Here is a 20,965-nt window from a genome sequence, read left to right as displayed (position 1 = left end):
TCTCAGGGGAACATTCCAAGAGGATAAAAGTAGAAGCTGCAAGGCCTTTTGAGGCTTAGACTTGAAAGTCAAATAATGTCACTTGTACTGCATTCTATCGGTCAACACAAGTCACAAAGCCAGCCTAGATCCAAGGGGTAGGAAAATGGACTACTCCTCTTTATGGGAGGAGTGGCAAAGTCACATAGCAAAGGGGCATGTGGACAGGGATGGGAAAAATCTGTGACCAATTCTGCAATATACTCCACCAAGGTCAGAGGTTTCCATTTTAAGCTAAGAGCAACGGGAAGTCACTGATGAGTTTCAAATATGGGAATCAGGTAAATCTGGTTTATGCTTTAAAAGGGTCACTCTGACAAACAAACAAACTCATAAAAAAAGAGATCAGATTTGTGGTTACCAGAGGCTGGGGAGCGGGGAGGGGGAATTGGAGGAAGGCGGTCAAAAGGTACCAACTTCCAGTTATATGATGAATCAGTACTAGGGATGTCATGTACAACATGATAAATAGAATGAACACCGCTGGATGTTACAGATGAAAGTTGTTAAGAGAGGAAATCCGAAAAGTTCTCATCACAGGGAGGAATATTCTCTTCTCTTTCTTTCATTTTGTATCTGGATGAGATGACGGACGTTCACTAAACTTATTATGACAGTTCTTTCATGATGTACGTTAAGTCAAATCACTCTGCTGTGCACCTTAAAGAAACACTCTGGTAAATGGGTGGCGTGAGGCAAGAATGTAAACAATGAGAGTGAGGCAGGAATGTAAGCAGAGAGACAGGTTAAATGGCGCTGGCAGTCGTCGTCCAGGCTGGAGATGGAGGTTAGCCAGGGTGGGGACAGGGGAAGAGTTTCCAGCCTGCTCTTCCTGACAGCCTGACCTACAGATCTGGGGCTTACCTAGCAAGCCTTTAAAATCACATAAGAAATTCCTTGCAATAAATCTCTTGATACATTGTATATTCCTACTGGTTCTGGTTCTCTGGTTGAACCCTGGCTAATACAGGGGTCATCAACAAATATATAATACAGATGATATCTTACACAACAGGACTGTGTGAGATCTCCCAGGGAAAGAAAAGAGAGGAGGGCTAAAGAGACACCAGCCCAGGGCACACCAACACTTAGAGGTCAGTTAAAAGAGGAAAAGAGAGAAAAAAAGACTGAGAAGGAACAACCAAGAGGAGTAGGAGTAAACCCTTGTGAGTGGATTGTCACTAAAGCCAAAAAAAAAAGTGTTTCAAGAAGGAGTGAGCAGCCTGGAATCGGTGCCCTGGGGACGCCTCTCGCACCGTGACTTGGGCTGGCTACTCGAGCTGTCTGTGCTGGGTGTCCTGTGTACACACTTTGGAAGTGACAGCGCCATGAATGCAACCTCCAGCTTAGAGCTGAATGGATTGCAGCCTGTTACTATTACTGTTGGGACAGCTGCAGCTGTTAGAGGCCAAAAAGTTCCCATTCTGTGATGGATCACACACGAAACACAACAAAGAGGCTGGAGCCAACATGGGACCTCTGATCATTAAGAAAAAAGAAACTTCAATGGACAGTTTTGACGCTAAAAACCAACTTGTCATGATGTCACCTGATTGTTTAATTAGAATGACTACCACTTCTGTCTAATTCACCTCCCCTGGGTTCTACATATGGTATACTGCAAATTGCAGCTTTTATATTCGTGGAATTTGCCTTACTTGTTGAACCATTGTGATTCATATTTGTTTAAACAAAAAAAAAAAAAAAAAAGGAAAAAGGAAAAAACCTACCTCATGGCCTGTGAGTTAAAAAAAAAAGGAATGAGGGGCTTCCCTGGTGGCGCAGTGGTTGAGAGTCCGCCTGCTGATGCAGGGGCCATGGGTTCGCGCCCCGGTCCGGGAAGATCACACATGCTGTGGAGCGGCTGGGCCCGTGAGCCATGGCCGCTGAGCCTGCGCGTCCGGAGTCTGTGCTCCGCAACCGGAGAGGCCACAACAGTGAGAGGCCCGCGTCCTGCAAAAAAAAAAAAAAAAAAAAAGGAATGAGGAAATGGTCAACTGGGTTTAACGCTATTGAGAGGTCAGAGAAAATGAAAACAGAAAAGCTTTTATTAGGTTTGGTCATATGGACATCACTGATAAATTTAGCAAGAGTGACCATTTCTGTAGAATAGCAAGACCAGAGCCACATACCAATGTGTCATCATCCCCAATCCTCACAATAGCCCTTAAAGCTAAGGTTTGTTAACCTTCCATATTACTCAACAGTGAGCGTGGTGCTGAAGTCTGAAGCTCTGGAGCCCAAGAGCCTGGGTTCAAACCCTGGCTCCTCCACTTACTGACTGTAAATTATTTAACCAGTCTGTACCTCAGCTTCCTCATCTGTAAAATGAGATTAGTGATAACATCTCCTTCATAGGGTTGTTTGAGAATGGTATGATTTAATATATGTGAAGCCATTTGAAGGCTTGTTAAACATTTACTATCTACTTTATCACCCTTCCCCTGTGCAGATAAAGAAACAGAGACTCTCAGAGCTTTCTGTAGATCCCAAGACTAATAGTGAAGGAGAAAGGATGTCACCCCTGTTCTCCTGGACTCCACACCCTGAGTTAAGAATTTGAAGAATGGTTCCCACTCAGGCACCTCAGATCCAGGTTCCTTTCAGAACAAGAGGCCTCTTCTGGAGGTGAGCCAAGTGCTCAGCAGGACCCAGTAAACAAGCCATACCTTCTGCTGATACCCTCACATGCCCAGAGACTGAGCTGGTCAGTTATGGATAACATACACACTCCTTAACCGGATGATGTGAGCATCCCATCTAGTAGACAAGAACGAATACATACCCACATCCAGTAACTGGGGTTACTTAGTCACATGTTTCCAAACAGGATTATCATCTAATCCCAACCTATTCACTCTTTTTCAGCCTGGAGATTACTTATCTACATCATTATTTATCAATGTTCAATTATTTCAAGGAGACCAGAAAATAAATTACAGTCATACAAATATAATTACTATCGCAGAACTCTTTAGGAAAACAACATGATGTTCTGTATCCAAAATCAAAATAATGTTAACACCCTTTGACATATCAAATTCCTTTCTGGGAATTTATCCCGAGGAAATTATCCAAGAGAAGGAAATAGTGGGCATGAAGATGCTGGATTATTCAGTGGAATATTACATAGTTAGGTCTTCATATCTCCATAGCAATATGAAAATTACTCATGCTTTAATGCAATTTAAAAAAAATACAAACTTATGTCTGCACTCTTATCATACAACAGGAACTGCACAAAAATCATGTATGCAGACCTGAAGAAAATAATAAAGAACATGATTTTGGTCCATCTTCTCTCAACATCAGGTTTATGACCTTGGGCAATAACTTTAGCTCTCTAAGACTCAGTTTCCTCATCTGTAAAATGGATATAATAGTAATATATATCTTTTAAGCATTTACTATGTGTCAAGCACTGTGTGTGCTAAGTGCTTTACAGGCCTTGCCCCTCAGTGACCCTGTGAAATCAGAATGACTCTCATCATTTTCCAAATACAGAAACTGAAGCCCAGGGACTTCCCTGCTGGCACAGTGGTTAAGAATCCGCCTGCCAATACAGGGTACACGGGTTCACACCCTGGTCCGGGAAGATCCCACATGCCGCGGATCAACTAAGCCCGTGCACCACAACTACTGAGCCTGCGCTCTACAGCCCGTGAACCACAACTACTGAAGCCCGTGCACCTAGAGCCCATGCTCTGCAGCAAGAGAAGCCACCACAATGAGAAGCCCGCAATGAAGAGCAGCACCCCCTTGCCACAACTAGAGAAAAGCCCGCACACAGCAACGAAGACCCAACGCAGCCAAAAAAAAAAAAAAGAAACTGAAGCCCAGAGATGTGAAGTGACTTGCCCCAGGTCCCATAGGAAGAGGAGATTTGTGATCTGAACCCAGATTCCTTCCCAGCTGATCACTGAGCCAGAGCCCAGGATCACTAGACTATTGTTGAAGGTAATGGTAAAAAATTAAAGTTAGTATGTAAAAAGCTTTTAGCGTATAGTATCTGCTACATAGATCTATTTGCCTGGTGGATCACTGGGTCTTTAGAGAAACACCAGCAGTGGCGGGAGAGGACACAAGATGGAGCCCAGCTGTGGAGGCAGCCCAGAAGGTTGGGATCCAGAGAATAAATGTTGATAGTTAACTTATATGAATTTGTACCTGGCACTGTGCTCATTGTTAACTCACTTAATCCTTGTAACCACCCTATGAAGTAGGCAGTATTATTACTCCCATTTCTTAAGTAGGAAAACCAAGACACAAGAGATTAAGAAACTTGCCTGAGGTCACTTAGCTAGTAAGTGGAGGACCCAGAGATCAAAGCCCAGGCAATGGCGGCTCTCGAGTCCACCTGCTGTGCCACCTTGCCACAGCTGACTCTGTAAGGTTGTACCAGTTGTCTGTGGTCATCTCACATCTAGGGATGACTGGTGAATATTTTCCCCATTTCATTCACTTACTATTGCTATAGTGTGTATACGGTTTCTTTGAAAAATAAAAATGTCTACAAGTGGGCCAAGGACTTGATAGACATTCTCCAAAGAAAACTTACAAATGGCCAGCAAGCACATGAAAAGATGTTCAACGTCAGTAATCGTTAGGGAAACACGAATCAAAACCACAATGAGCTACTACTTCACATCCATAAGAATGGCTATTATGAAAATAAAATAATAACAGAAAATAACAAGTGTTGGCAAGGATGTAGAAAAGTTGGAATCCTGTGCATTGCTGATGGGAATGTATAATGGTACAGATGCTGGGAAAAAATGATTTGGCAGGTCCTCAAAAAACTAAACATCGAGTTACAATATGCTCTAGCAATTCCATTTCTGGGTATATACTCAAAAGAATTGAAAGCAGAGACTCGAATAAATATCTGTACATGTTCATAGTGGCATTATTCAGAATAGCCAAAGGGTGGAAGCAACTTGTTATGGGGTTAATTCTGCCCCCCAAACTCATTTATGGAAGTCCTAACCCCCAGGACCTCAGAATGTGATTATATTTGGAGATAGGGCCTTTAAAAAGGTAATTAAAGTTAAACGAGGTCATTAGTGTGGGCCTTAATCCAACATGACTGGTGTCATTATACAAAAAAGGAAATTAAACATACACACACAGGGGAAAGACCATGTGAAGATACAAAAAGAAGACAGCCATCTACAAGCCAAGGAGAGAGAGGCCTCAGAAGAAATCAGTCCTGTTGAGACCTTGATCTTGGACTTCTAGCCTCCAGAACTGTGAGAAAATAAATTTCTCTTGTTTAAACTATCCAGTCTGTGGTCCTTAGTTATGGCAGCCTTAGCAAGCTGATATACAACCAAGTATCCATCAACAGATGGATGGATAATCAAAATGGGTTATGTACATATAACGCAATATTACTGAGCCTTAAAAAGGAAGGATATTCTGACAGGCTACAACATAGATGACCTTGAAGACATTATGCTAAGACAGTCCCAAAATATTGTCTGATCCCACTTATATGAAGTACTTAGAGGAGTCACACTCACAGAGACAGGAAGTGAAATGGTGGTGCTAGAGGCTGGGTGAAGGGGGAAATGGGGAGGTTCAGCTTGGGATGATGGAAAAGTTGCGGAGATGGATGGTGGTAATGGCTGTACAACAATATCAACGTGCTTAATGTCACTAAACCGTACACTGTAAAAAAATTCATGATATAGGAGTTCCTTGGTGGCCCAGTGGTTAGGATTTAGTGCTTTCACTGCCGAGGCCCAGGTTCAATCCCTGGCAAGCCACTTGGTGAGGCCAAAATTTAAAAAAAAAAAAAAAAAATGATAGACTTTCTGTTGTGTATTTTGCCGCAAGTTTTAAATTTTTTAAATGAAAAAAATAAGAATTTCTAATAACACAATTAAATGAAGACTATATTAGTACAATTAGAAAACCAAAAACCACTCCACATATTTTAAACAAAAAGGCGTTAATACTGTACCAGGAATTGGTCACAAGATATTGAAAGGAGCAAAAGAGGGAAAATCACCAAAGGATTAGCAACTGCAGGGCCACTACATGCTAACCCTGGAGCTGAAGACGTAAAGGAGAAAATGGTGTTGTCACCCAGAGCCCTGTTGTCACCCACAGCATACTTCTGAGGCTGTCATACCCAGGAGCCTGCGCTTGCTGGCCACAGCTCCTGTCCGCACTGTGCCCAGAGGCCCTACCAGAAACTGGGGGGTCTTTCTCTCACCTTCCAGTCTCTGGCCAATGTCTCCTATTAGAAGATCCTACCAGAAGCAAGCTGAAAGAGACTGGGGAATGTAGTTTGCAGGCTTCCAGCCTAGGGGAGTTTAGAGGGGGAAACTGATTGATGACAGACTCTAACCAACTCTTAAGTTTTTAAACAAAGTGATCGGAAGGAAGGGAGCAGCAATGGGAAAGAAAATGAGGTTTTGAAACTCACAGGATTCCTGTGGACAGTTGTTACCTGCTATCACCCCTGTCTCCCCGTTTTGTGGAACTACCCTTTACTAACCCATGGGATTACGTGGGGCTGTCAGTCAGGGAGGATGTTCCCTCGTACTCCACAGGGGTGGGCAAGGGACCCAAACAAGTCAGTCTCTCCCTCCTATCCCCTTGGGCAGTGATTAGTTCAGGGATAGGTACATCATCCAAGCAGGCATATTCACAGCTATTTTAGGGAATTGCTAGGCAAAAAAAGGATCTCTCACTTTAAGAGATCATGAGCTACAAGGCCCCTATAAGCCTGAAGGTGCTGAACCCATCTTCCTACTAATGAGAGAGGGCCTGCTTGGGAATATAACGTCAGCTTTTTTTTTTTTTTTTTAGCCACTGTGTCAACTACTTGTTTGTGTTGGGAGTGGCATAAATTCAAAACCCAAAGACAGCTTCTTCTGCCTCTTTGAAATATTCAAAGATTTCTCATGTGAAATGCTGTTGATTCAGGTCTCCTCGCTTTAAGCTTATGCAGTGGAATATTTATTTATTTTATTTTATTGATTGATTTTTTTTTTTTTTATCCTAAATGCAAGTTCAGCCAGTTCAGTGATTTTCTTGTCTAACACTCTTGGTTACACACAGGAGCTGCCCTCATGGGGCAGGGTCCTGCACTGTGGCCCTATAATTATATGCTTTGGGAACTTCTGTAAATAATTGCCTTGGATGGCGTCCAAGCAGCTTTCTACTGAGTTCTGGTGTGTACATAAAGGTATCTCTGTGACCTGCCAACTGTGTTTGTTTGCTTGGTGATTACAGAGGTCACCAAAGCCAAGAAAAACCTAGAAACCATAGCCTCTACCTCAGTTACTAGGTGACAATCAGAACACCTTGTGTACAACCAAATGCTTTTGGAGTTTCCTGTGCCTATAGTTACTAATATGATATTTATATAACTGGAATTCTTTCTATTGCAGGTGACAAAAACCCAAATTAAACTAGGCACATAGGAAATTTGTTGGATTCCAACAAATTCCAGATGCAGGAATCTCTTTCATCTCTAGAAGCTCTTTGTCTTCCTTTTTCTGGATATCACCATGTTGTAATTCTATTCAAGCATCTCAGGCAAAAACCAGCAGAGTTCTTGGTCAGAGCATACCTGGAGAGTGGTGTGCCATTTGGGAAGTCATTCTCCAATCAAGGAATGAACAAATGCAAGGGGACACAGGTGCTGGCATACCAAGGATGGGGTGTGGGAGCCATCTGCCCCAGCAGAAAGAAGAATTTTATCATTGATGTTGTTGAGAATCACTTGCACTCAGGATAATAAAAAGCTGACATTAATCAGTTTTTATTACTGTTTTTAAATGATCTACAGACAGTGCTCCCCTTAACTCTGTACCCAGGCCAAAGGCTCCCACCAGCCCACTAGATGTAGGCATACCTCCTGTCACTCAGCACACCTGCCCAAAGAGCTTATCAGCTCCCACAGCTTCACCTGCCACCTCCTGACTGGTGGCTTCCAGATCTCTCTCTCCGCCAGCGGCGTCAAGAGCTGCCTGCAGAGCATTTCCACAACATCCCACTCTGTCTGATACTGAACTCCACCTTGCTTCTCCCCCTGTGCATCTGATCTCAGAAAATGCATCTCTATGACAAGTGCTTAAGAGTCCTATCAGGAATGCATGAGATGCATTCCTAATCGGGCAGGTGAGTCAGCAATGGCCTCCCTCACACTGCCCCTTCTTGGGGGGCCTCTCAGCGACAAGGCTCTGTGCTGGACATCTGAAAGGGCTGACCTAATGTGGCCTGACATTGACACAAGTTGTTTATTCACAAATCTCCTTCACAAACATCCAAGACACACAGAGCCTCTGCTTTCCCCAGCAACTTCCCAGACAGGAAAGGGAGAAAAGCTCAAATCACGTTCTACTTCTTACCCTTTGTTCCCACGGGGACTCTTGCTTGTGTGGCGCCCAGGCCTGGAGGACTCATCAAGGAGGCCTGAAGAGGTTCTCGGAGGGGCCTCCAGTGTTGGCTGGGACCCACTGGGGGCAGCGGGGGTAAGGGAGCCCCACAGAATTCAATCACTTCTGAAATTTATCTCCAAACCTGACCCCTAGATACCAGAATTTCAATGGGATTATTTGGACTCATTTCTACAACACCCCAAACTTTACCCGCCTCCCCCAACAAGGCTAGTCCATGCATAATATTCATTAAAATATTTGCCAAATGCCCAATAGTTTCTTATATTTACACACTCGTCTATTCTTCCCATCCACCCTGGGAGCCTGGAAGAGTTATTTCCTCACTTCAGAGAAGAGAGACCTAAAGGAAATTAACATGACTTGGCTGAGATCCCACAGCTGGTGACGGGAGGAGCCAGGACCCAAACCCGGACCTGTGCTCCGAGGTCTCAAGGGATGCTCATTGGCAGAGAAGGCTGTCAGCACCCTGGGTAGGGCTACTCCACTCACAAATGCCTCTCCCACCGGCCTGTCCCGGTAATCAAATTAGCACCCCTACAGAGTAATCCCCTTTGAGCAACAGAGCTGAGGTGTTACACATTGGCTGGTGTGAATTCATTTACCCGGTTGCCTTCTGAGATCACGGCACCAAGGACGTGGGCATCTTGCCAGGAAGAAAAGGAAGGTGCAGACAGGCCCCAAGTGCTCTATGGAAAGGGGAGACTTGCAAGGTGGGCCCTCCTGGGAGACTGAGCTCCTTAGGGCACGGGGGTTCCTAGAGGAGAAGCAGGACCCACAAAGGGACAATGTGTGTGCCTTCTGGCTGAGTCTGGATTCTCTCCTCTCCAAACAGGGTCAGAGATCAGATGCAAACATGACCCCTCTGTTTACCAACCTGCTATCCCAAGCAAACATGAGAAAGGACAAAAGGGATTATATACGAGGTCATCACCGACACTGCTATTCTTCCCTAAAGTCACTGACCTGATTCGGTCGTGATCTAAAATAGACATCAGCACTCACCGTGTTTCCATCCATCCATCCATTCATTCATTCATTCACTCGTTCAAACACCCTGAGCACTCCATGCTGGCTTCTAGGGGAGCCAGTGAGACACGGCCATACTCTCCGGGCCGTCACTGACTTCCCAGCCTCCTCCTAAAACCCCAAACTCCCTAGTCAACTTGACCTAGAGTTTCTTAACCAAGGATCCATTGACTCTTAGAAGCAATCAATGGAACCCTCGCAAATTTTTTTATTTATGACTATGAATTTTTCTGGGGAACAGTCCCTTCCCTGGCTTCAGCAAGTACCCACAGAATGACCTCCTGCTTAGGTCATTACCAGAGCAGTACTGCAATATTCTTCTTCTGTGGAAACTTCCAACAATGTACAGTGTGCTGGAGATCCTTCCCATTTGCAACAGCAGGTTCTATAAAAGGAATGTGTGCACTAATGAACAAACCCTGTAATTCGACTTTCTCTGTATAATAAGTTCCTTCTTTAAATGAGGACTAATTTGATTCACATTTGGTAACAAGAAGCTAGAGCTGTCAACACAGACATTTATACATGTCACGGAGGCCCTAAAATAGCATTTGAAGCCAGCCACTAGATTCCACAAAGCTGATACCTTAATGGAACCATTCTTCCCTATTGCAAAACAGTCTCCACGTTGATGAATATGTTGCTAACTGTGGCAAAGAAACGTAAGTTTGGGTTTTTTTTTTTTTTTAAACAGTAGCACTTCTGTGTTGCAGGGAGAACTGTTTACATGATATTTTCAAATTAATATTAGATTGGTTTATTTTAAGCAGAGTTTTAAAGGGTGAGAGCCTGTTTTCCTCTGCAGAAGTCAGATTAATTCACACTGTTTTAAAGAAATGAATCCAATCTGGTTTGATAGCTTCCCTGCTGGTTGCTAGCTGTACTGAGGATTTTAGCAGTTAATTTGGAAACCCAACAAAATCATAGCAAGTGAAATAAAATACAACACTTTACATGCAGAGATTCCTGATAATATCTGTACTTAGCTACTTTGCTCCTTCCTCCTTCCCTTTTCTTCCCCACTTGAAAGTCTTCTGACCTCAAAGCAGGGAATTCACTTTGTAGCCAACTTCCCAAGAACACCCAGTATCTTGAACAAATGTCAAGCAATTAGGAAAAGACAGAATCTAACTGTGAAGACAGGACTGACACAAAATAAATAGAAAGTAATGTAAGATGATAGGTAATTAAGCATTAAATTATGAAGTGCTGATTCAGATGCTATTTGAGTTTAGAACACGGAGATGGCAATGTTGATTTGATTACTGTGGTAGATTTGAAGTAGCTGTAAAAATTGAGTTGGATCTTGAGAGAAGATGGTAGTGATAAAACTAAAACCAGTATCATTAATAAGAGAAAATAAAGTAAATAAATAAAATATCAATTTGTACAAGCTACTGCCAGCAAATGCTATGCATGAATTATCTCATTTGATCCTCAGAGCAATCCATTTCACAGATGAGAAAACAGGCCCAGAGAGGTTAAGGACTTTGGCCAAGGATAGAATCAGGTTTGTCTCCAACCTAAGCCCCTGTTCTTTCCACCACACCACATATACCACCTCTCCAAGCTGTAGGCAACAGCACCGTCCTCTTCTCTTGAAGAACGTTACCTTTTAATATTTTGGAATTGTAAAACCAAAGTAACATGATTCAAGAAAAGCTACCCCCTGGCTGTACCTAGACGCTCAAAAGGTAGACACGGTTTGTTAGTTGAGTCAGAGAAGATTTGGTTATTCATCTGGCTCAGAGTGTGTCCTATTGATAAATCCCCCAAGGAGTGGAGTGAGAAGCAGCGACTTCCACAAACTAGAAACAAAAGATGGGAGGCCAAAAGGAAAGCCCCCACCCCTCAAGCAGGAAGAGGCAAGGAAATGTCTAACTTTCTAAGAGATTCCAAGTAAAGATGAGGGGCCCCAGTGAAGCCACATGGATGGCTGGGAAAGTAAGTTTACATGTTACTATGCCTAAGATCATAGATGATGCAATCCAGTTTAGCCGTAGGATATGTGGTACCCAGCCTCCAAGATGGCCCCATTGATCCCATCTCCTGGATTCACACTCCTGTGTAATCCCCTCCCATATTGTACCAAGGCTGTTCTGTGTGATCAGAAGAGTGTGATAAAAGTGATGGGATGGGGCTTCCCTGGTGGCACAGTGGTTAAGAATCTGCCTGCCAATGTAGGGGACACGGGTTCGAGCCCTGGTCTGGGAAGATCCCACATGCCACGGAGCAACTGAACCCTTGCGCCACAACTACTGAGCCTGCACTCTAGAGCCCAAGAGCCACAACTACTGAAGCCTGCGAGCCACAACTACTGAAGCCTACGAGCCACAACTACTGCAGCCTGCAAGCCACAACTACTGAAGCCAACAAACCACAACTACTGAAGCCTGCGTGCCACAACTACTGAAGCCCGTGCGCCTAGAGCCTGGGCTCTGCAACAAGAGAAGCCACCGCAATGAGAAGCCCGTGCACCACAACAAAGAGTAACCCCCACTCGCCGCAACTAGAGAAAGCCCGTGTGCAGCAATGAAGACCCAACACAGCCAAAAATAAATTTTTAAAAAATGTCCTAAAGAATAAGAGACTTCCATTTCAACGGCAAATACAAATGGGGAGATATATTCATTTACAAAAAAAAAGTGATGGGATGTGACTTCTGAGATTAGATTACAAAAGACTGTGGCTTCCTTCTCTACCACTCTCTCACTGAAGTCCACTACCATGTTATATCTTGTTATAAGCATCCCTATGGAGAGACCACATGGTGAGAAACCAAAGCTTGACAACAGCCTTGTGAGTGAGTTTGGAAGCAGATTCTCCAACCTGAGTCAGACCACCCAGCTAAGCTGCTACCAATTCCTGACCGCAGAAACTGTATGCGATAATAAACATTTGCTGTTTTAAGTTGCTAAATTTTATATTAGATCTTAGATAGCTAATCCAGGGTAAGATGGGCCTTACGAAAGGAACAGAAGCTCCTGACAAATATAGCCCAACAGAGGAAAATGAGCTCCTACCTCTGAAACCGAGCAGGACCCTGTGGGGCTCCTGGGCACGGAAGCCTTTCTGGGTTCCCCATTCCTTGTTTGTAGGGAACAGACTCCAGCCTCCAGGACCTTCCCTGAGTCCCAAAGGGCAGATTCAAACAGTTGCTAATCAGGGAAGGGAGGGAATGCAGAGACAAGGGAAGAATAGCCAAGAAATAATAGTGCAGCCTTGGAGCAGGGTCCTGGTTCTGCCTCACGGGATACAAGGAACAGTATCTTTAAGCTCTTAATAGAATTAAAACTCCCAAGCGGAAGATGTCAGCATTCTTCATTCCAGAGAAGACCACCTTTGGTCAGATTAAAGTAACCAGAAAAGCTCATCAAAAGATTCCCCGGGGCTTCCCTGGTGGTGCAGTGGTTGAGAGTCCGCCTGCCGATGCGGGGGACGCTGGTTTGTGCCCTGGTCCGGGAAGATCCCACATGCCGCAGAGCGGCTGGGCCCGTGAGCCATGGCCGCTGAGCCTGCGCGTCCGGAGCCTGTGCTCCGCAACGGAGAGGCCACAACAGTGAGAGGTCCGCCTACCGCAAAAAAAAAAAAAAAAAAGATTCCCCGAGGGCAATTCCCTGGTGGTTCAGTGGTTAGGACTCACTGCCAAGGGCCTGGGTTCAGTCCCTGGTTGGGGAACTGGGATCCCTGCAAGCCATGTGGCATGGTCAAAAAAGAAAAAAAGAAAAGAAAAAAGATTACCTGAGACCAGATTAAAGGAGTGCAGACCGTGCACACACCCTAATCTTATCAGCAACCCCACCCTTGAACTACTGGTATAAAACTCCTCACCAAATCCTGCTGGGTGTGGACACACAGTTTTCAAGGGCAGGAGCCTGCTGTGTCCCCCCTTTGCCTGGCAAAACAATAAAGCTATTCTTTTCTGCTTCACCCAAATCTCTGTCTCCAAGGTTCGATTCAGCTCCGGTGCACAGAGGCTGAGTTTTCAGCATCACCTCCATGTTCCAAAGCTCACTCTCCTGTTTCATGCTTCTACAGAAGCATGAAATAGCAGAATAGCAGAAAGGCTATTCTTTCTGCCTGGGGCATCTTCCTGACATGTCTCCCTGTCTGTCTTTCAGATCTGGGCTCAAGCATCACCTCCTGCAGGAATCTCCTCTGATCTCCCTAGCTGGGTGACTCTCTCTGCCTTCTAGGTTCCCACTGTTCCTCCCCACCCCGTGCTTCCCTTTATCACAGCCATGATTTGTTACAGCCTGTTTACTTGTCTGACCACCTCCACTAAACTGTGAGGTTTAGCAACTTGAGGGCAGGGCTGATTCCGGCATCCAGCTAAGTACTTGGCACATAGCAGGTAACCAGGAAGGTTTAGAAGGATTTCTGGGAGCTGAGATCCACAGAAAGCTCCTGAAGAAGAAAAACAAGCAACTTCAAAGCAAATGGGGAGTGGCTTGAAGAGCAAGGAGGGGGTCTAAGGGACACACAAGAAAGGGACTTCCTCTTCAAGAAGCCAGGGGCCAGGGCTGGGATCAAGGCAACCCGGCAGCATGCCTTAGATTGGAAATACCATTCAGAGTGGGCTGAGGGGGGATGACCTGGGGCCCAAGGCCTGAGACCAGGAAGCCAGCTCTGGGCAGGACACAGCATCTAACCAGGCCTGGACTTTATGCCAACCAGTTGACCGTGGCCTAGAAGCCAGGCTGTCTTTATTTAGGATTCAGACAGAGCTGCCACAGGGAAAAGAAGCCTGGGCCAAGTGTGAGATCAGCAGGGTCAGCCAGTCTAATCTGGAACTAGACTTTGGTTAAACAGAAACCAAGTTCCTAGACAATGCTTAGACGCAAGGCAGTGAAGGAGGCGAGCAGTGCCCAGGAGAAGTTTTCCATTTGTTTCCTTTTTAAGATTTCATTTGGGAAAACAGTTCAAGCTCATAAGAAAGGGCTATTTCCTACATCCTGATCAAGACACAGGGGTAGGGAATGAGGCTATCCTGGGAATGAAAATCTTCCTAGATCCCAGTGCCCCCTTATCCAACCTTGATGTGCACAGATACACTAAACTCAAGCACGAGAGGTCATTATCACCAGCGGCAGCAATGACAACATCAGCAGCCCTAGTAGTCTGAGACCAAAGTTGGATGGTGAGTTTATGGTTGTATCTCTCAGTTTCAGGTGGGCATGGGATAAGCCCTGTTAATATAAATCATTTCCCACGGGGGACTCTACTCAATACTCTGTAATGGCCTATATGGGAAAAGAATCCCAAAAAAGAGTGTATATATGTATATGTATAACTGATTCCCTTTGCTGTACACCTGAAACTAACACAACACTGTAAATCAACTCTATTCCAATAAAAATAAAAATACATATATATATAAAAATCATTTCCCCTAGCAAGCCAAGTCCTCCACGATTAACCCAGCACAACTCCAATCACCACCCACAGTCCTCAAAACATACATGCCCTTATATCCCTCACCCAGGCTCAGTTTTGAGACAACACAGGTTTATTATATTTACACAGTTTCAGTTCAAGTTCTTTAAGAACAAGAGAAACCAAGTTGTAAATATTTCCCCCAATTTGTCACTTGTTTTCTTTTGTACATGGCATTTTTTTGCTCTACAGAAAATTTTCATCTCTATAATCAAATTTGTCTGTCTTTTCTTCTATGCCATCTAGGTTTTATGCCCTATTTAGACAAGACAAAATTATATACTTTTTGTCTCTCATATTTTCTTTTCTTCTTAAAAATTTTTTTAATTGAAGCAGAGTTGACTTACAACGCTGTGCTAATTTCTGCTGTACAGCAAAGTGACTCAGTTATACACATATATACATTCTTTTTTTATATTCTTTTCCATTATGGTTTATCCCAGGAGATTGGATACAGTTCCCTGTGCTATACAGCAGGACATTGTTGTTTATCCATTCTAAATGTAATAGTTTGCATCTACCAACCCCAGGCTCCCAGTCCATCCCTCTCCTTCCCCCTTCCCCCTTTTCATCTGTTCTCTATGTCTGTGAGTCTGTTCATTTGTGCCATAGATAGGTTCATTTGTGCCATATTTTAGATTCCACATATAACTGAAATCATATGGTATTTGTCTTTCACTTTCTGGAAGTCTCTCATATTTTCTTCTAACATTTTACGGTTTCATTTTCAAATCACTTTTATTGAGGTATAATTTACACACAATAAATGCACCCATTTCAAGTATGCAATTCAATGAGTTCTGACAAATATATACGGCCAAGTAATCAGCAGTACAGTTAAGAGCATTTCCATCACCTCACTGATTGAGTTCCAGCCAGTGAATTCCCTCCATGTGTCTCCATCCCCTTTACAGTCAATCCCCACCTCCAGCCCCACCCCAGGCAATCACGTGTCTGCTTTCTCTCCCTCTAGATTAGTCTTGCTTATTCTAGAATGTCATATTGGAATTGTATCTGGCTTCTTTCACTAACATCTGTGAGATTTACCCATGTTATTGTGCATATTTTCTTTCTTTTGTATTGCTGAGTAGTGTTTCATTATATGGATAAACCATAATTCGTTTATCCTTTCATCTACTGCATCTTTCCCAGTTTGGGGTTATTATGAATAATACTGCTTGGCTCTGCTTTTTTGTTTTGTTTCTGATGGTTTAATTTTTTTTAATACCCTTTATTTTGTAGAGCGGTTTTAGGTTCACAGCAAAATTGAGTGGAAAGTAGAGAATTTCCATACACTCCCTGACTCTACACACGTACAACCTGCCCACTGTCAACATCCCCAACCAGAGTGACACATTTGTTATCACTGATGAACATACACTGACACATCTTTGTCACTCACAGTCTGTAGTTTACCTTAGGTTTTACCATAGGTTGTACATTCTATGGGTTTTGGCAAATGTGTAATTTTGACAAATGACCTGTATCCACCATTATAGTATCATAGAGAATAGTTCCACTGCCCTAAAAATCCTCTGTGCTTTGCCTATTCATCTCTCCCTCCTTCAGCCCCTGGCAACCCCTGATCCTTTTACTGTCTCCATAGTTTTGCCTCTTCCAGAATGTCATGTAGTTGGAATCATACAGTACGTACTCTTTTTAGATTGGCTTTTTTCCCTTAGGAATATGCATTTAAGGTTCTTCCTCCATGTCTTTTCATGGCTTGATGGCTCATTATTTCTTTTTAGTGCTGAATAATATTCCATCGTATGGATGTACCACAGTCTATTTATCCATTCACCTACAAAGAACTTCTTGGTTGCTTCCAAATGTTAGCAATTATGAATAAAGCTGCTATAAACATCTGTGTGCCGATTTTTCTGTGGGGACATAACTTCTCAGCTCTTATGGGTAAATACCAAGGAACACAATTGCTGGATTGTAGGGACAGAATATGTTTAGTTTTGTAAGAAACTGCCAAACTGTCTTCCAAAGTGGAAGCCAAAGTGGCTGTGAAACCGTCCACCTCAGATTGGGACTCGAACCCGCGTGTCGGTACTCAAACCTGTCCAAAACCATGATTGGGACTTGAACCCATGTGGCCAGGAGCCGAACATGGACAAAACCCACAGTCTTCCAAATGAGATCACACACCAGGTTTCAGGACTTAATGAAGCTCAGGTTCTTTTTTTTTTTTTTTTTTAATAAATTTATTTATTTTATTTATTTATTTTTGGCTGCTTTTGGTCTTCGTTGCTGCACACGGGCTTTCTCTAGTTGCGGTGAGCAGGGACTACTCTTTGTTGCGGCACGTGCTTCCCATTGCAGTGGCTTCTCTTGTTGTAGAGCATGGGCTCTAGGCGCACAGGCTTCAGTAGTTGTGGCACGCGGGCTCAGTAGTTGTGGCTCGCAGGCTCTAGAGCGCAGGCTCAGTAGTTGTGGCGCACAGGCTTAGCTGCTCCTCGGCATGTGGGATCTTCCCGGACCAGGGATCGAACCCATGTCCCCTGCCTTCACAGGCAGATTCTTAACCACTGAGCCACCAGCAAAGTCCCAAAGCTCAGGTTCTTGATGTCTGATCACAGAAAGAATTCAGTGAGAGACAAAGTGATAGGTAGGAAGTGGATTTATTTAGAGAGAAACACACTCCACCGACAGAGCACAGGTCATCTCAGAAGGTGAGAGAGGCCTTGGAAGAAACACACTCCACAGAGTGTGGGCCATCTCAGAAGGTGAGGAAGGCACCATACAATGAGCATATGCTCGGAGGCTCAAGGTCTAGTGGAAGTCGACTTGTCTGCCATCTTGGACCTATTTGGTTCTAATCAGTTTACACCATGTTCTTGGGCTAGTCATTCTGTCAAAGGTTGCGCCCTGCCCCCTTCCCTCCTATTTCAGCTGTACCGTTTTGCATTTTCATCAGGAATGAATGACAGTTCCTGTGGATCCACATCCTCATCAACATTTGGAATTGCCAGTGTTTTGGATTTTGACCATTCTAATAGGTGTGTAGTGGTATCTCATTGTTTAATTTGCATTTCCCTGATGACATATGTTGTTGAACATGCTTATTTGCTATCTGTATATCTTCTTCGGTGAAGTGTCTGTTCAGATCTCTTGCCCATGTTTTAATTGGGTTGTTCATTTTCTTATTTTTGAGTTTTAAGAGTTCTTTGTATATTTTGGACAACAGTCCTTTATATGTGTTTTGCAAATATTTTCTCCCAAACTGTGGTTTGTCTTCTCACTCTCTTGACTTGGCTTACCTTTTTGTATTTAAATATATCTGGAATTTAATTTTATCTAAGGAGTGAGATTGGAAGCCCAAGTTTTGTTTGTTTGTTGCAAATAGGATAATCTAGGAATCCCAACATGTTTTATCGAATAATTCATTTTCCCCCACTAATCTGCAGTGCCACTTTTATACCAAATTCTCATATGTATTTGGATCTAAAAAACAGAATGGTTTTTAAAGTCTGTGTCTAATGGCTACTTAAAACAAGTAGCCTATATATTACCTAAAACTTCTTCAAATGTGACAAAGTACCTAAGTCATTTTCATGCATGTGTTCACCATTTCCTGTTCTTTATTAGAAACTGTGGTTGTATAAACTACATTGGGCTGGAATTTGCCCAAGGACAAATCAGGGTCTCTCTGAGAACAGAGACCATGAGCCTGGGAGCTCCCTGACCTGTCTGCTTTCTCAGACTGGTCACTACCTAAGGGCAGCAATCCAGTTACCTCCTTTATCAGCAGGTCAAACACAGTAACATGTTTCCTCCTACTTGGGGGAAAAGACCCTTTTGCTACTATTATGATGAGGATGCCCCAGGGAAGAGGCTGTACCATCGCTGAAAATCACTGGATACCCACCCCACATACTGGCCACTCCCTTCTTCTTGTTGACTGTTTATTAGACCTGTTCCTAGCCCTGGAGGCCCCCGAAGAGAAGGTGGCAGTGTGTGCTGTGGGCTGAGTAAAAATAAAGACCACCTCTGTTGGGTGTCCATTGCTGACATTCCTCCCAGCAAGCAGAAAACCACTTGGGGGGTGGAGGGTGGCCTAAGCTCAGGTCCACGTCCCCCCTCTCAGTGGTCCACGCTGGAAGAGGAGGTCTTCAGCTTGACCTTGCAATGTCCCATACCCCACCTCCTCCTGGACTGCTGCTCTCCCAGCATTGCCAACTGCCGCCCTTCCCACCCTGGGCTTCTCCCTCCCTTTCTTTCCCTTTGAATATTTAGTTTTCCTTTTCAGAAGAGAGGATCATGAGATAGAGCTCAGCTCGAAAAACATAACTCGGAGGGTGGGGATGAGGGGAGGGCTCAGTACCTCCCTTTTTTTTTTTTTTTTTTTTTGTGCGGGATAGTTCCCCGACCAGGGACTGAACCTGCGCCCCGTGCAGTGGAAGCACAGTCTTTTTTTTTTTTTTTTAACATCTTTATTGGAGTATAATTGCTTTACAATGGTGTGTTACTTTCTGCTTTATAACAAAGTGAATCAGTTATACATATACATATGTTCCCATATCTCTTCCCTCTTGCATCTCCCTCCCTCCCACACTCCCTATCCCACCCCTCTAGGTGGCCACAAAGCACCGAGCTGATCTCCCTGTGCTATGCGGCTGCTTCCCACTAGCTATCTATTTTACGTTTGATAGTGTGTATATGTCCATGCCACTCTCTCACTTTGTCACAGCTTACCCTTCCCCCTCCCCATATCCTCAAGTCCATGCTCTAGTAGGTCTGTGTCTTTATTCCTGTCTTACCCCTAGGTTCTTCATGACATTCTTTTTTCTTAGATTCCATACATATGTGTTAGCATACGGTATTTGTCTTTCTCTTTCTGACTTACTTCACTCTGTATGACAGACTCTAGGTCCATCCACCTCACTACAAATAACTCAATTTCGTTTCTTTTTATGGCTGAGTAATATTCCATTGTATATATGTACCACATCTTCTTTATCCATTCATCCAATGATGGACACTTAGGTTGTTTCCATCTCCTGGCTATTGTAAATAGAGCTGCAATGAACATTTTGGTACATGACTCTTTTTGAATTATGGTTTTCTCAGGGTATACGCCCAGTAGTGGGATTGCTGGGTCATATGGTAATTCTATTTGTAGTTTTTTAAGGAACCTCCATACTGTTCTCCATAGTAGCTGTACCAATTCACATTCCCACCAACAGTGCAAGAGTGTTTCCTTTTCTCCACACCCTCTCCAGCATTTATTGTTTCTAGATTTTTTGATGATGGCCACTCTGACTGGTGTGAGATGATATCTCATTGTAGTTTTGATTTGCATTTCTCTAATGGTTAAAGATGTTGAGCATTCTTTCATGTGTTTGTTGGCAATCTTTACATCTTCTTTGAAGAAATGTCTATGTAGGTCTTCTGCCCATTTTTGGATTGGATTTTTTTTTGTTATTGAGCTGCATGAGCTGCTTGTAAATTTTGGAGATTAATCCTTTGTCATTTGCTTCATTTGCAAATATTTTCTCCAATTCTGAGGGTTGCCTTTTGGTCTTGTTTATGGTTTCCTTTGCTGTGCAAAACCTTTGAAGTTTCATTAGGTCCCATTTATTTTTGGTTTTATTTCCATTTCTCTAGGAGGTGGGTCAAAAAGGATCTTGCTGTGATTTATGTCATACAGTGTTCTGCCTACGTTTTCCTCTAAGGGTTTGATAGTTTCTGGCCTAACATTTAGGTCTTTAATCCATTTTGAGCTTATTTTTGTGTATGGTGTTAGGGAGTGTTCTAATCTCACACTTTTACATGTACCTGTCCAGTTTTCCCAGCACCACTTATTGAAGAGGCTGTCCTTTCTCCACTGTACATTCCTGCCTCCTTTATCAAAGATAAGGTGACCATATGTGCGTGGGTTTATCTCTGGGCTTTCTATCCTGTTCCATTGATCTATATTTCTGTTTTTGTGCCAGTACCATACTCTCTTGATTACTGTAGCTTTGTAGTATAGTCTGAAGTCAGGGAGCCTGATTCTTCCAGCTCTGATTTTCGTTTTCAAAATTGCTTTGGCTATTCGG

At 43.6% G+C, this 20,965-nt stretch overlaps 1 long non-coding RNA gene across 2 annotated transcripts in view; it reads right to left on the bottom strand.

Annotated features, from left to right (window-relative positions):
- LOC111179247 (uncharacterized) overlaps positions 1–20,965 on the bottom strand; it is an 81,848-nt gene that overhangs the window by 45,476 nt on the left and 15,407 nt on the right. For both annotated transcript variants that reach the window (XR_016393135.1, XR_016393134.1), the window contains exon 2: positions 1,770–1,992. This is a non-coding gene — a long non-coding RNA (uncharacterized LOC111179247). The remainder of the gene's footprint in view (positions 1–1,769; positions 1,993–20,965) is intronic.

Source organism: Delphinapterus leucas, chromosome 4 (assembly GCF_059928025.1).
Source record: "Delphinapterus leucas isolate spDelLeu-1000000601 "Yukka" chromosome 4, BTC_Dleu_Yukka2, whole genome shotgun sequence".
Classification (NCBI taxonomy): domain Eukaryota; kingdom Metazoa; phylum Chordata; class Mammalia; order Artiodactyla; family Monodontidae; genus Delphinapterus; species Delphinapterus leucas.
Note: the sequence above shows the minus strand (reverse complement) of the source record. Positions and strands in the feature narration are given on the sequence as shown.